Consider the following 10,197-nt stretch of genomic DNA (forward strand, 5'->3'; position numbering starts at 1 on the left):
ATGATCTAGGCAGTGATGGCTAGATTAGAGTCAAAAAATATCACCCCAAAAATGACCTAATAATTGATATCCAGACTCTTTTCAATACATATTACATGGACTTAAAAAGAGGAGACTTAATCAGTAGTGTTGGGCAAACCGAACTTGCACAATTCGGGTTCGTACTGAATTTTGTGCCGTTTGTGCCGCCAAACATGAACCCAAATTTTTTTAAAACTTTGGGCAAATTTCGGGTTCAGGTTCGGCGTTCGCTCAAACACCGCGAAACGCCGCTACCTGGGAGGAGAGTGGGGAATCCCATTGTGGCATTCTCCACCTCCTTTTGCTTGCCGCGCTGCAAGCAAAAGGAGCTGGGAAACCCCACGATGGAATTCCAGGGGCAGAGCTTTGACGTCACATATACTTCTTCCTGACCTCCCTTTACTTGCTTGGAAGAGAGGGCAGAAGCATCGCTGTTTCTATAGTGTAATGGTTAGCACTCTGGACTTTGAATCTCGGTGGAACCTCCATTTTTTTAAAAAAAAAAAATTTTATTTATTTATTATTATTATTATCATCATCAGCATCATCAGCATCATCAGCGTCAGTATCATCATCATCATCATCATCATGCTTCTTTATATAATAAAAAGGGTTTGGGTCCTTTTAATGCTTTCTTAGTGGGGGAAAAAGAAAGCATTAAAAGGACCCTCCAGCTATTTGGGGGCAAAAGGGAACCTTCCTGATGTGCCCATGGAAATAATTAATAAATGATGATGATGATGATGATGATGATGATGATGATGATGATGATAAATAAATAAATAAAAATTATTTTTTTTAAAAAAAAAAGGAGGTTCCACTGAGATTTGAACCCAGATCACTGGATTCAAAGACCAGAGTGCTAACCATTACACTATAGAACTGGTGATGTTTCTGTCACACTGAGTATTGACAGCCCCAGAGGCATTCTAAATCATTCAGAGTTATGCAGTAATTAAATAGTTAAGAGTGTGTGTGTTGTATTAGCTCCACCCATTATGATGTAAAATCCTGCCACATCATATATGCATCATTTCCTTGTTGTTGAAATCCTCCATATTGTCTATTCATTCTCTGTTAGGTTTCAATGATTTAGCACTCATCTCAGATGCCTCCTAAGGCATTCAATTATATTTTCTTATTTTCGTAATAAAAGTAACTTTGTTTGAAAGCTGATTCTCTACTTTAATCCATCGACTCTCGGAAATTATTTATTGTGGTCCACGCGGGCTGTAATTTATCTCTATTTCTGTCAGCTTCTGCCCTATCTTCCAAGCAAGTAAAGGGAGGTCCTTTCAGCAAAAGGAGCTGGGAAATCCCACAATGGGATTCCGGGGGTGGAGCTTCGACGTCACGGAGTGTTCGGGTTTGGGTTCGGGTTTGGCGAACTCACCCGAAATTCACAGCAAGTTCGGCCGAACTCGCTGAACCCGAACACTGTTGGGTTCGCCCATTACTATTAATCAGTCATAACCAGAGTTGGTTTCCTGCAGATTCGGACCAGTTCTATATAATTTTAATAACTTGGCAGCCTGGGTTGCTGGAACTGGCAGCGACCCAGGCCTGCCATGCCCCTGAGTGGTTCTCTCAGTGGCACCATAGGTGCTGCCATCTATTTTAAGTACTGTGCATGTGCAGCGGGTCATTTCCAGGAAAGGACACATGTGTCCACAAAATGTGCATTTCCGTCACAACGCAAACCAGTAGCGAAGGTAAGTCGAACCCACCCCTGGTCATAACCCACCCTTTGACCCTGTTGATCCCATCTGGGGATGCCAAAATTATGAAAGGCAGAAGAATATTGGGCAACATGCCTTCTATAATTTTATCCAAAAAAATGGCATGGTGAATTTTGATCACAATTTAGAACCACACTTTCTTTCACTTTTTTTAAAGTGTGTGGCGATAGGAACAATCAAGGACAAATGGAAATCCAGTTTTCCCCAAGATTCTTTCTTAAAGCCACTAAGTTGTCCTTTATTACTTTGTGATGTTTTTTAAGGCCAGCTTTTGAATCATGAGGTATCACAAGTTCACAACTGACTAATATATGCAGAAATTATTTTGACACACCTTCTTCCATTTTTTTTCTACTGAAAAATAGTGACAGAAAAAGAAGGGAGATTCATAATAACTTTTTTTTTTTGCTGAGAACCAGAAAAAAATCATTTTGTTTTGAAAATTTTAGAAGAAAAGTAACATGAGTCATTCAGTATTACACAAAGGAGTTCAAGCACAATTAATAAAAGCAATCCCTTTCTTCCAGTTCTGAAAATTAATCTAGCATCACAAAAAAAGGAGGTTCAGTTTCTTTCTGGATTTAATAAAAACAAACTAAAGTTCATGTCCTATTATTTCTAAGACATCTGGTCAAAATCTCAACAAAGGAAGGAAGTATCTACAACCAATCAAATTTTGTATGTATTTATACAGTTTGCATTCCACTGGGTCTATCAGAGTAAATGATATGAATTCATCTTCTTTTCAGATACATTCAGTAAACCCTACCAGAGACTCATCCAGGAATGGATTATTTAAAAAAGAATAATTATGTAATTCTTCCCAGAAGAATTAAGAAGACATTCAGTTCCTCTGAAGCACTCAACAGTGATCAATAATACAAGGGCCTGCAAACATGAAATTGTAATCAACATTGTACAGGTTATTGAAGGACAAAGGATTTTGGCAATGAGGAAAGGAGTAGTTGGATAATACAATGAGGAAAAGTGCAGTTGGATAATACCATCTATATAGCATGATATTAAATATTATATGAAACTTTCCATTGCACCGTATTTCCATGTAACTATATAAAAGCAATGTCTTGCAGCATTTGATGGATTCCAGCATGGAAGCTTCCATTACAAATAATTCTGCCTGAGGTCAATATCTGAAATTAAATTTTGCATTTCAGAAACATAAACATGAAGGGTTTGCAAAAATACACACCATTCTTAAAAGAGAAGAAAAAAGCCAGAGAAATCAAGTGAGAAGAATTACAGAATTTAAAAAATGGCTGAAAAATAGGTGGGATTAAAAAAAAACAACACCATGTGGATCTCATTATGAATGAACAAAGAACTACATGAACCCATATAAGTCTTTGATTGATTCAGCTCATCCTAAATCTAGAGCTTTTGGCTGCTTCTAACAGCCAAAGATTTACATGAATGAAAGCACACAAAGTTCAAATAAGAAAGTGCTACATTCCATTAGGACATTGCCACAGCTAGATTTCCATAGAAGATACAGATGAAGAAAAGTTTTTCACAAACCCATGTAACTACTTTGCGGTGTTGCCAATACAGACATTCTCAGTGAAGAACACTTTAGAGTAGTGGTGCCAACCTTTTCAGTTTGGCATACTGACGAGGGGGGGAGAGAAGGGGGATAGTTTTGCATGCACTTCTTTCACAAATTCAGCTTCACACACACATTTGTGTACACTGTGTACACTTGCCCTGTGTACACTCACCACTTCTGGTGTACACTGTGTACACTCGCCCTCCACTTCCAGGTCTGAACAGGCTGTGGCCCAGCACCGGATTGCAGACCCAGGGAGGGAGGGCTAGGGAACCCACAAGATCATATGCTGCAACGTTCTACCTGTCAATGACTACTTCAGCTTCAATCGCAATAACACAAGAGCACGCAACAGATTCAAATTTAATATTAACCGCTCTAAACTTGACTGTAAAAAATATGACTTCAGCAACCGAGTTGTTGAAGCGTGGAACTCATTACCTGACTCAGTAGTGTCAACCCCTAACCACCAACATTTTTCCCTTAGACTATCCACGATTGACCTCTCCAGGTTCCTTAGAGGCCAGTAAGGGGCGTGCATAAGTGCACCAGTGTGCCTTCCGTCCCCTGTCCAATTGTCTCTCCTTATCTCATTTATCTTTTCTTCCTTTCAAATATGTTCACCTATACTTTTATATCTTTTTTTTCTATTCTTCTCTTTACTTATATTATTACATATCTATTCTCTTCAATGTGTATTATGTATTGGACAAAATAAATAAATAAATAAATAAATAAATAAATAAATAAAATAAATTTAGAGGATGACAATGGAAAGAGTTAGATTCAGTTATTTTATTAAAGGCTTTAAAGTTTTATTGTGTTCCACAGTCAAATAAAAATGTCCACATAACAAATACTCATAAATTGCATGTTCTGCAGATTATGAAGTAGTAATTATGTCTGAAATCACCAAAAGATATAGTCAGTGATTAGTGGGATGCTATAAATTTTAAATCACAAAGTTTCTCTTTAGGAAGAGCAACTTAATTATCTGACTCTTATGTGGTTCATGGGTACCTTACAATTATTGGCACTTTATTGTAGCCTTACTGAAAGGGCAAGTTTGTTGCATAAGATGAAAACTCTTCAAATCTACTTGACTGTTTCATGTTTGTTTGTTACAATTTATAAAAAAGGGCCATATTGTTAACTCCCCATAGAACTGGGATACAGTGATCCCCCGGTTATTGCGTCCCTGACCATTGCGAACAGGCTAATTTGCGATTTTTGAACCCGGAAGTCAGAACACCATCTGCGCATGCGTGCCCTTTTTTTTCTATGGGCACGCATGCGTAGATGGTGCCGGGCAGATCAGCTGCTGGGCGGCTTCCCTAGGTCTTCCCCCTCTTGGCGGGCATCAGCGAGGAGTTTCCCCACCGCCCACGCAAACTCCTCGCTGCTGCCGCTTCTCAGCTGGGAAGCGGCCTGAGCGAACGGCTTGTCCGCAGCCTGCCCACGCCGTTCGCTCCCCCTCTTGCTGGCGGGAGAGCGAGAAGCCCTCCCCAGCACCCGCTCGCCCGCCGTTCGCCGCTCGCCCGCCCTTCGCCTGGCCACCCGCCGTTCGCTCGCTGCTCGCCCGGCCACCCGGGTTCGTTTGGCTTGAGGGCTCAGTTGGGAAGGCGCACGGGTGTTTTAAAACGTCGCCGCTGACATGGGGGGCTCGCTAGCACCCCCCCAAACCCGGGTTGGGGGTTCGGGGGGGTGCTAGCGAGCCCCCCATGTCGGCGGCGACGTTTTAAAACACCCGCGCACCTTCCCAACTGAGCCCTCAAGCCAAGCGCAGAAGTTTGCCTTTGGTGCTTGGCTTGAGGGCTCAGTTTGGAAGGTGCGCGGGTGTTTTAAAATGTCGCCGCCGACATGGGGGGCTCTCTAGCACCCCCCCAAACCCGGGTTGGGGGTTCGGGGGGGTGCTAGCGAGCCCCCCATGTCGGTGGGGACGTTTTAAAACAGCCGCGCCGCCCCCAATCTTCGGCTCCTCGCTAGCGCTGCGGAAGTAAAAACACCATCTGCACGTGCACAGATGGTGTTTTTACTTCCGCAGTGCTACTTCGCGAAAACCCGCTCATTGCGGGGGGTCCTGGAACGGAACCCTCGCAACGAGCGGGGGATCACTGTATTTCTAAATTTCATCAACTACTGAATTAATCTCAAGAGCCCTCTAGGGAGTAATAAACCTAAAAAATGCATGGCAAAAAAGGAGGCAAAAGCGATTCTGAGTATAAGAACAAAAATCCATTCACACAACCACCACCACCACCCAGTGGGGAGGGGGGAGCATTAAAAGATGAATACTTTTCTTTTTGTAATCCTTGCTACCCAATAATAGCAGTGCAGATGAAGTTCAAGGGAGATTTCTATTATGTTTGGTCTAGATTATAAAGAGGCCATCAGATAATTGCTTCTCCATCAACAAGATTCCCATCACTGAATCCCCCCCCCCAATGCTCCCAATTCTCCTGAAAAAACATGTTGTTCTGTGTTAGTTTTCTTAATATACAAGTGCCATGTTCCATTCCAAAAAATATATTGTCACGGTTGAGTATTTAAATGTTAAGTAGATTAAGTGCTTTCCTACTTACTTCATAGCTAGGACAAAGAGAATTATCTATATTTCTATATTCATTTTATAGCACATCACTGATTCATATAATTTAGGACGAGGTAGTTCAGAACTCATCAATGGTATAGGGGGCTATTCTTTTAAGAGTAGCCAGGAAAAGGGAATGGGGTTTAAATGGGACTACTTCTTCACACACATAGAATAGAATAGAATAGAATAGAATAGAATAGAACAAAACAACTTTATTGGCCAGGTGTGATTGGACACACAAGGAATTGGTCTTCAGTACTGTAGCTCTCAGTGCATATGCAAAGTAGCAAAATCATCATCATTATCATCATCATTTCAATAAGAGGGAGAATAAATATAATAGGAATACGTGATAATATTACTGCCATATTATATTACAGGGATAATTATGTATAAACACATTAGGCAGCACTGTTAGAATTAGGTATTCAGCCAATTGATGGCACAAGGGAAAAAATTACCTCTTTGTCTGCTCACTCACTTCCTCTTTTATTCTCTTGAGAAACAAAAATGATATAATAATGATACGTAGAAATGGGGAGACTCTTTTAACCCTAAGCAACCCATCTTTTATTATGGGCCCTGCACCTCCAATACATACAAGAATTTTTTTATTTGTTTTTAATGTATGGTGAAAAAGAAAAGGGTGTCCATCTGATTCAGTATTATGTATCTGTCTCTGTAAAGAACAAAAATCTTTCTTAATCACCCATGAAATGTTTGCTTAAACTCTGAAAGAATAGAATCAACATTCAATGAAAAAATAATAATCTACTTCTATTGGGATGGTGATTATTAGTTCACATAATAATTATGAGCGCTGATCACTTGCAGCTGTGCAGATATACATGCCTCACATTGTAAAGATATGTAGAAGGGAGAACAAATCTTGCAACTCTAATATTGGTTTAATTTGCATAATTAATTGGAAAGCTGTGATTGCAAGCTACAAATATTAACCATTCACTTGCTCTTATTATCTTGTTGCCCTGGTTTACTAGAAATGTCTGGATCTTGGGAGATAACTCTTTTGCTGGATGCCTACAAAGCTGAAAGCAGAAATAGCATGTCTCTCCACTGACAAAGAAATACTTTTGTGCTTTTCATTGTTGGGTTAATTTAAATACATGCTTAACCTTATATTTGCTGAGTTGTTTATAGACAGTGATTCTAAAAATAGAAAATGTTGTAGCTAAACAGATTTCATTCCAGTCTAACACTATATCCAGGCTAATCTTCAAATATTTGAAAAATACAAAGGGTATTCAGCAGTGATGAAATCCATTTTTTTTTACTACCGGTTCTGTAGGCATGGCTTGGAGGGCATGGTGTGGCAGAAGAAGGATACTGCAAAATCTTCATTCCTGCCCTACTCCAGGAGAAGGATACTGCAAAATCTTCACTCCCTCCCACTCCAGAGGGAAAGGATATTTCAGAATTGCCATTCTCACCCCACTCTACATGGGGCTACCTTTGAAGAGTGTTCGGAAACTCCAGATCGTGCAGAATGCAGCTGCTAGAGCAATCATGGGCTTCCGCAGTCTGCATTGGTTGCCGATCAGTTTCCGGTCACAATTCAAAGTGTTGGTTATGACCTATAAAGCCCCTCATGGCACCGGACCAGAATATCTACGAGACCGCCTTCTGCCACACGAATCCCAGCGACCGGTTAGGTCCCACAGAGTTGGCCTTCTCCGGGTCCTGTCGACTAAACAATGTTGGCTGGCAGGACCCAGGGGAAGAGCCTTCTCTGTGGTGGCCCCAACCCTCTGGAACCAACTCCCCCCAGAGATTAGGACTGCCCCCACCCTCCTTGCCTTTTGTAAATTTCTTAAAACCCACCTCTGCTGTCAGGAATGGGGGAACTGAGGCATCCCCCCTTGCCTATGCAGTTTTATGTATGGTATGCTTGTGTGTATGTTTCTTATATAATGGGGTTTTTAGGCGTTTAATGTAAAATTGTTATTTTAGACTTAATATTAGATTTGTTATTACATATTGTTTTATCTCTGTTGTGAGCCGCCCTGGGTCTGTGGAGAGAGATGGCATACAAATCTAATTAATAATAGTAATAATAATAATAATAATAATAATAATAATAATAATAATAATACTCTGGCAATACTTCACTGGGAATACCTCACTGGAAATATCTCACTGGGCCCATAACCAATGTTAAGGAGTGTGCAGAACAACCCTTGAGTTATCAAGGACATGCACAGAGGAAACATGGGATTCCAGCAGATATCCAGGAGTTAGAAGTAATTATTCAGTCATACAAAACAGATACATTAAATTTTACTTTTAATTTACTTTTAGCACAGTCGAGTTAAATGGTCTGGTCATACACATTCAAAACAGTCAATATCTCTCAATACAATAATAATATTACAAGCCTGTCTTTGTCTTACATATCAGACATACATTACAGCTTATATACACTGAATAACATAGAGCTTACTACACCAGTCACAATGAATCAGCAGAACGAACAGAGAGAGCAGAGAGAAAGAATCATGCTGTCTGGCTACCCCTTATGGCAATTTTTCAACACTACTTCTTAAAACTATAGTACTTCAATACAAACAAACATTAATAGTTAGCTTGTTTATACAGTAGTACCTCTAGATACGAGCTGCTCCACATGCGAGTATTCCAAGTTACGAGCCACGACAGGAGCGAAATTTCTGTTCGACACCCGAGCTCAAATTCGGGATACGAGCCGAGCTTCCACTAGGTGGCGCAAGAATCCTTGCTTCTGGTTATCTCGGCAGGGGGAAAACAAAGTCTAAAGGCATTCGTTCAAGATCCGAGTTGATCCGACATACAAGCTCGGTTCTGGAACGAATTAAATTCGTATCTAGAGGTACTACTGTATATTACAAACCCAACTGTTTTGTACATAGTACAGTAGTCCCTCACCTATCGCTGGTATTACGTTCCAGACCCAGCCGCGATAGGTGAAATCCGCGATGTAGAATTTATCGACTGATAATACTTATTTAAGTATTTATATTGTAATTGTTTGGTAAGTTTTCATTGTTTTAAATGTTTATAAACCCTTCACACACAGTATTTATTTTAGATACAGTATTTAAATACAGTATTTACAATTTTAGATATATATTTTTTGAAAAACCTGCCGATCGAGTTTGGCGGGCTGTTTAAATCTGCCGATCGACTTCCTCAGAAACCCGCGAACCAGCGAAGATTCGCGAATGATTTTTCTCATTAATATTTCTTGAAAACCCGCGATGAAGTGAAGCTGCAGTAGGTGAAGCGCGGTATAGCGAGGGACTACTGTACTAACAAGGTAAGAGTCAACAGGCTTCAGGGTGGGGCTGACGTAAGTCTCTCATGTGGGCATAGAGACTCCAAACCAATTATGCATTTGATACCAACCCCCTTGAACTCAGCCTGATCATTCTCTACATACTGAGAGATATCAGAATAAAAGTTTGACTGTACCCTGGACTCCTACACCATCTTAGAACTCCTGGGTTTCCACACATCACTATGGGACCTGTATGTAGATCAGACCTCTAATGAAAACCTTCAGGAATGAGATGTTTGCTTGTTCAGTCTTAATAGTGATGATTTCATTCCTGAAGCCATTTAATGAAAAAGAGGCAGATGGAAAGTGGTTTTGCCACTTTTTAAATCCTAGATTCTTATTATTTTTCTATTTTGATACATTTTGAAAGCTATTGGAAAGAATAACAAAGGGAAATTAAATTAAAGGGGAGGAAATTAAATTAAGTGAAAGGAAATCAAGTTAAATAAAGTGTTCTGGTGATCTTAAGCAGTTAAGCCAGGCTTGATATTCAAAATGTCTCAGGCATCACTGAAATAAACAGGGTTAATTCTTCTTTGCCAAGCAGACCTCTCAGAAAAAAAAAACTCTACTGAGTTCAGGTGAATGTCAATAATTTGCAGGCATGGGAATAATTCAAATGAATTCATATTCCATTGAGGACCTGTATACTGCACGAGTCAAAAAGAGGGCTGTGAAAATATTTACTGACCCCTCGCATCCTGGACACAAACTGTTTCAATTCCTACCCTCAAATCATCGCTACAGAGCACTGCACACCAAGACAACTAAACACAATAACAGTTTTTTCCCCAAACATCATCATTCTACTAAACAAATAATTGTTCATTTAGACTTTTTACTAAATCTGCACTTCTATTTCTATTAGGGTTTTTTCTCATTGTTCCTATCATCCTTTTCCTCCCACTTAGGACTGTATGACTGTGACTTGTTGCTTGTATCCTAA

The 10,197-nt window shown here is 40.1% G+C and overlaps 1 non-coding gene across 1 annotated transcript; it reads right to left on the minus strand.

Annotated features, from left to right (window-relative positions):
- Positions 1 to 833: 833 nt before the first annotated feature.
- Positions 834 to 905, minus strand: TRNAQ-UUG (transfer RNA glutamine (anticodon UUG)). Its single transcript has one exon. It is a non-coding gene; the product is annotated as a tRNA-Gln (tRNA).
- Positions 906 to 10,197: the final 9,292 nt, after the last annotated feature.

This window comes from Erythrolamprus reginae, chromosome 1 (assembly GCF_031021105.1).
Source record: "Erythrolamprus reginae isolate rEryReg1 chromosome 1, rEryReg1.hap1, whole genome shotgun sequence".
Classification (NCBI taxonomy): Eukaryota; Metazoa; Chordata; class Lepidosauria; order Squamata; family Dipsadidae; genus Erythrolamprus; species Erythrolamprus reginae.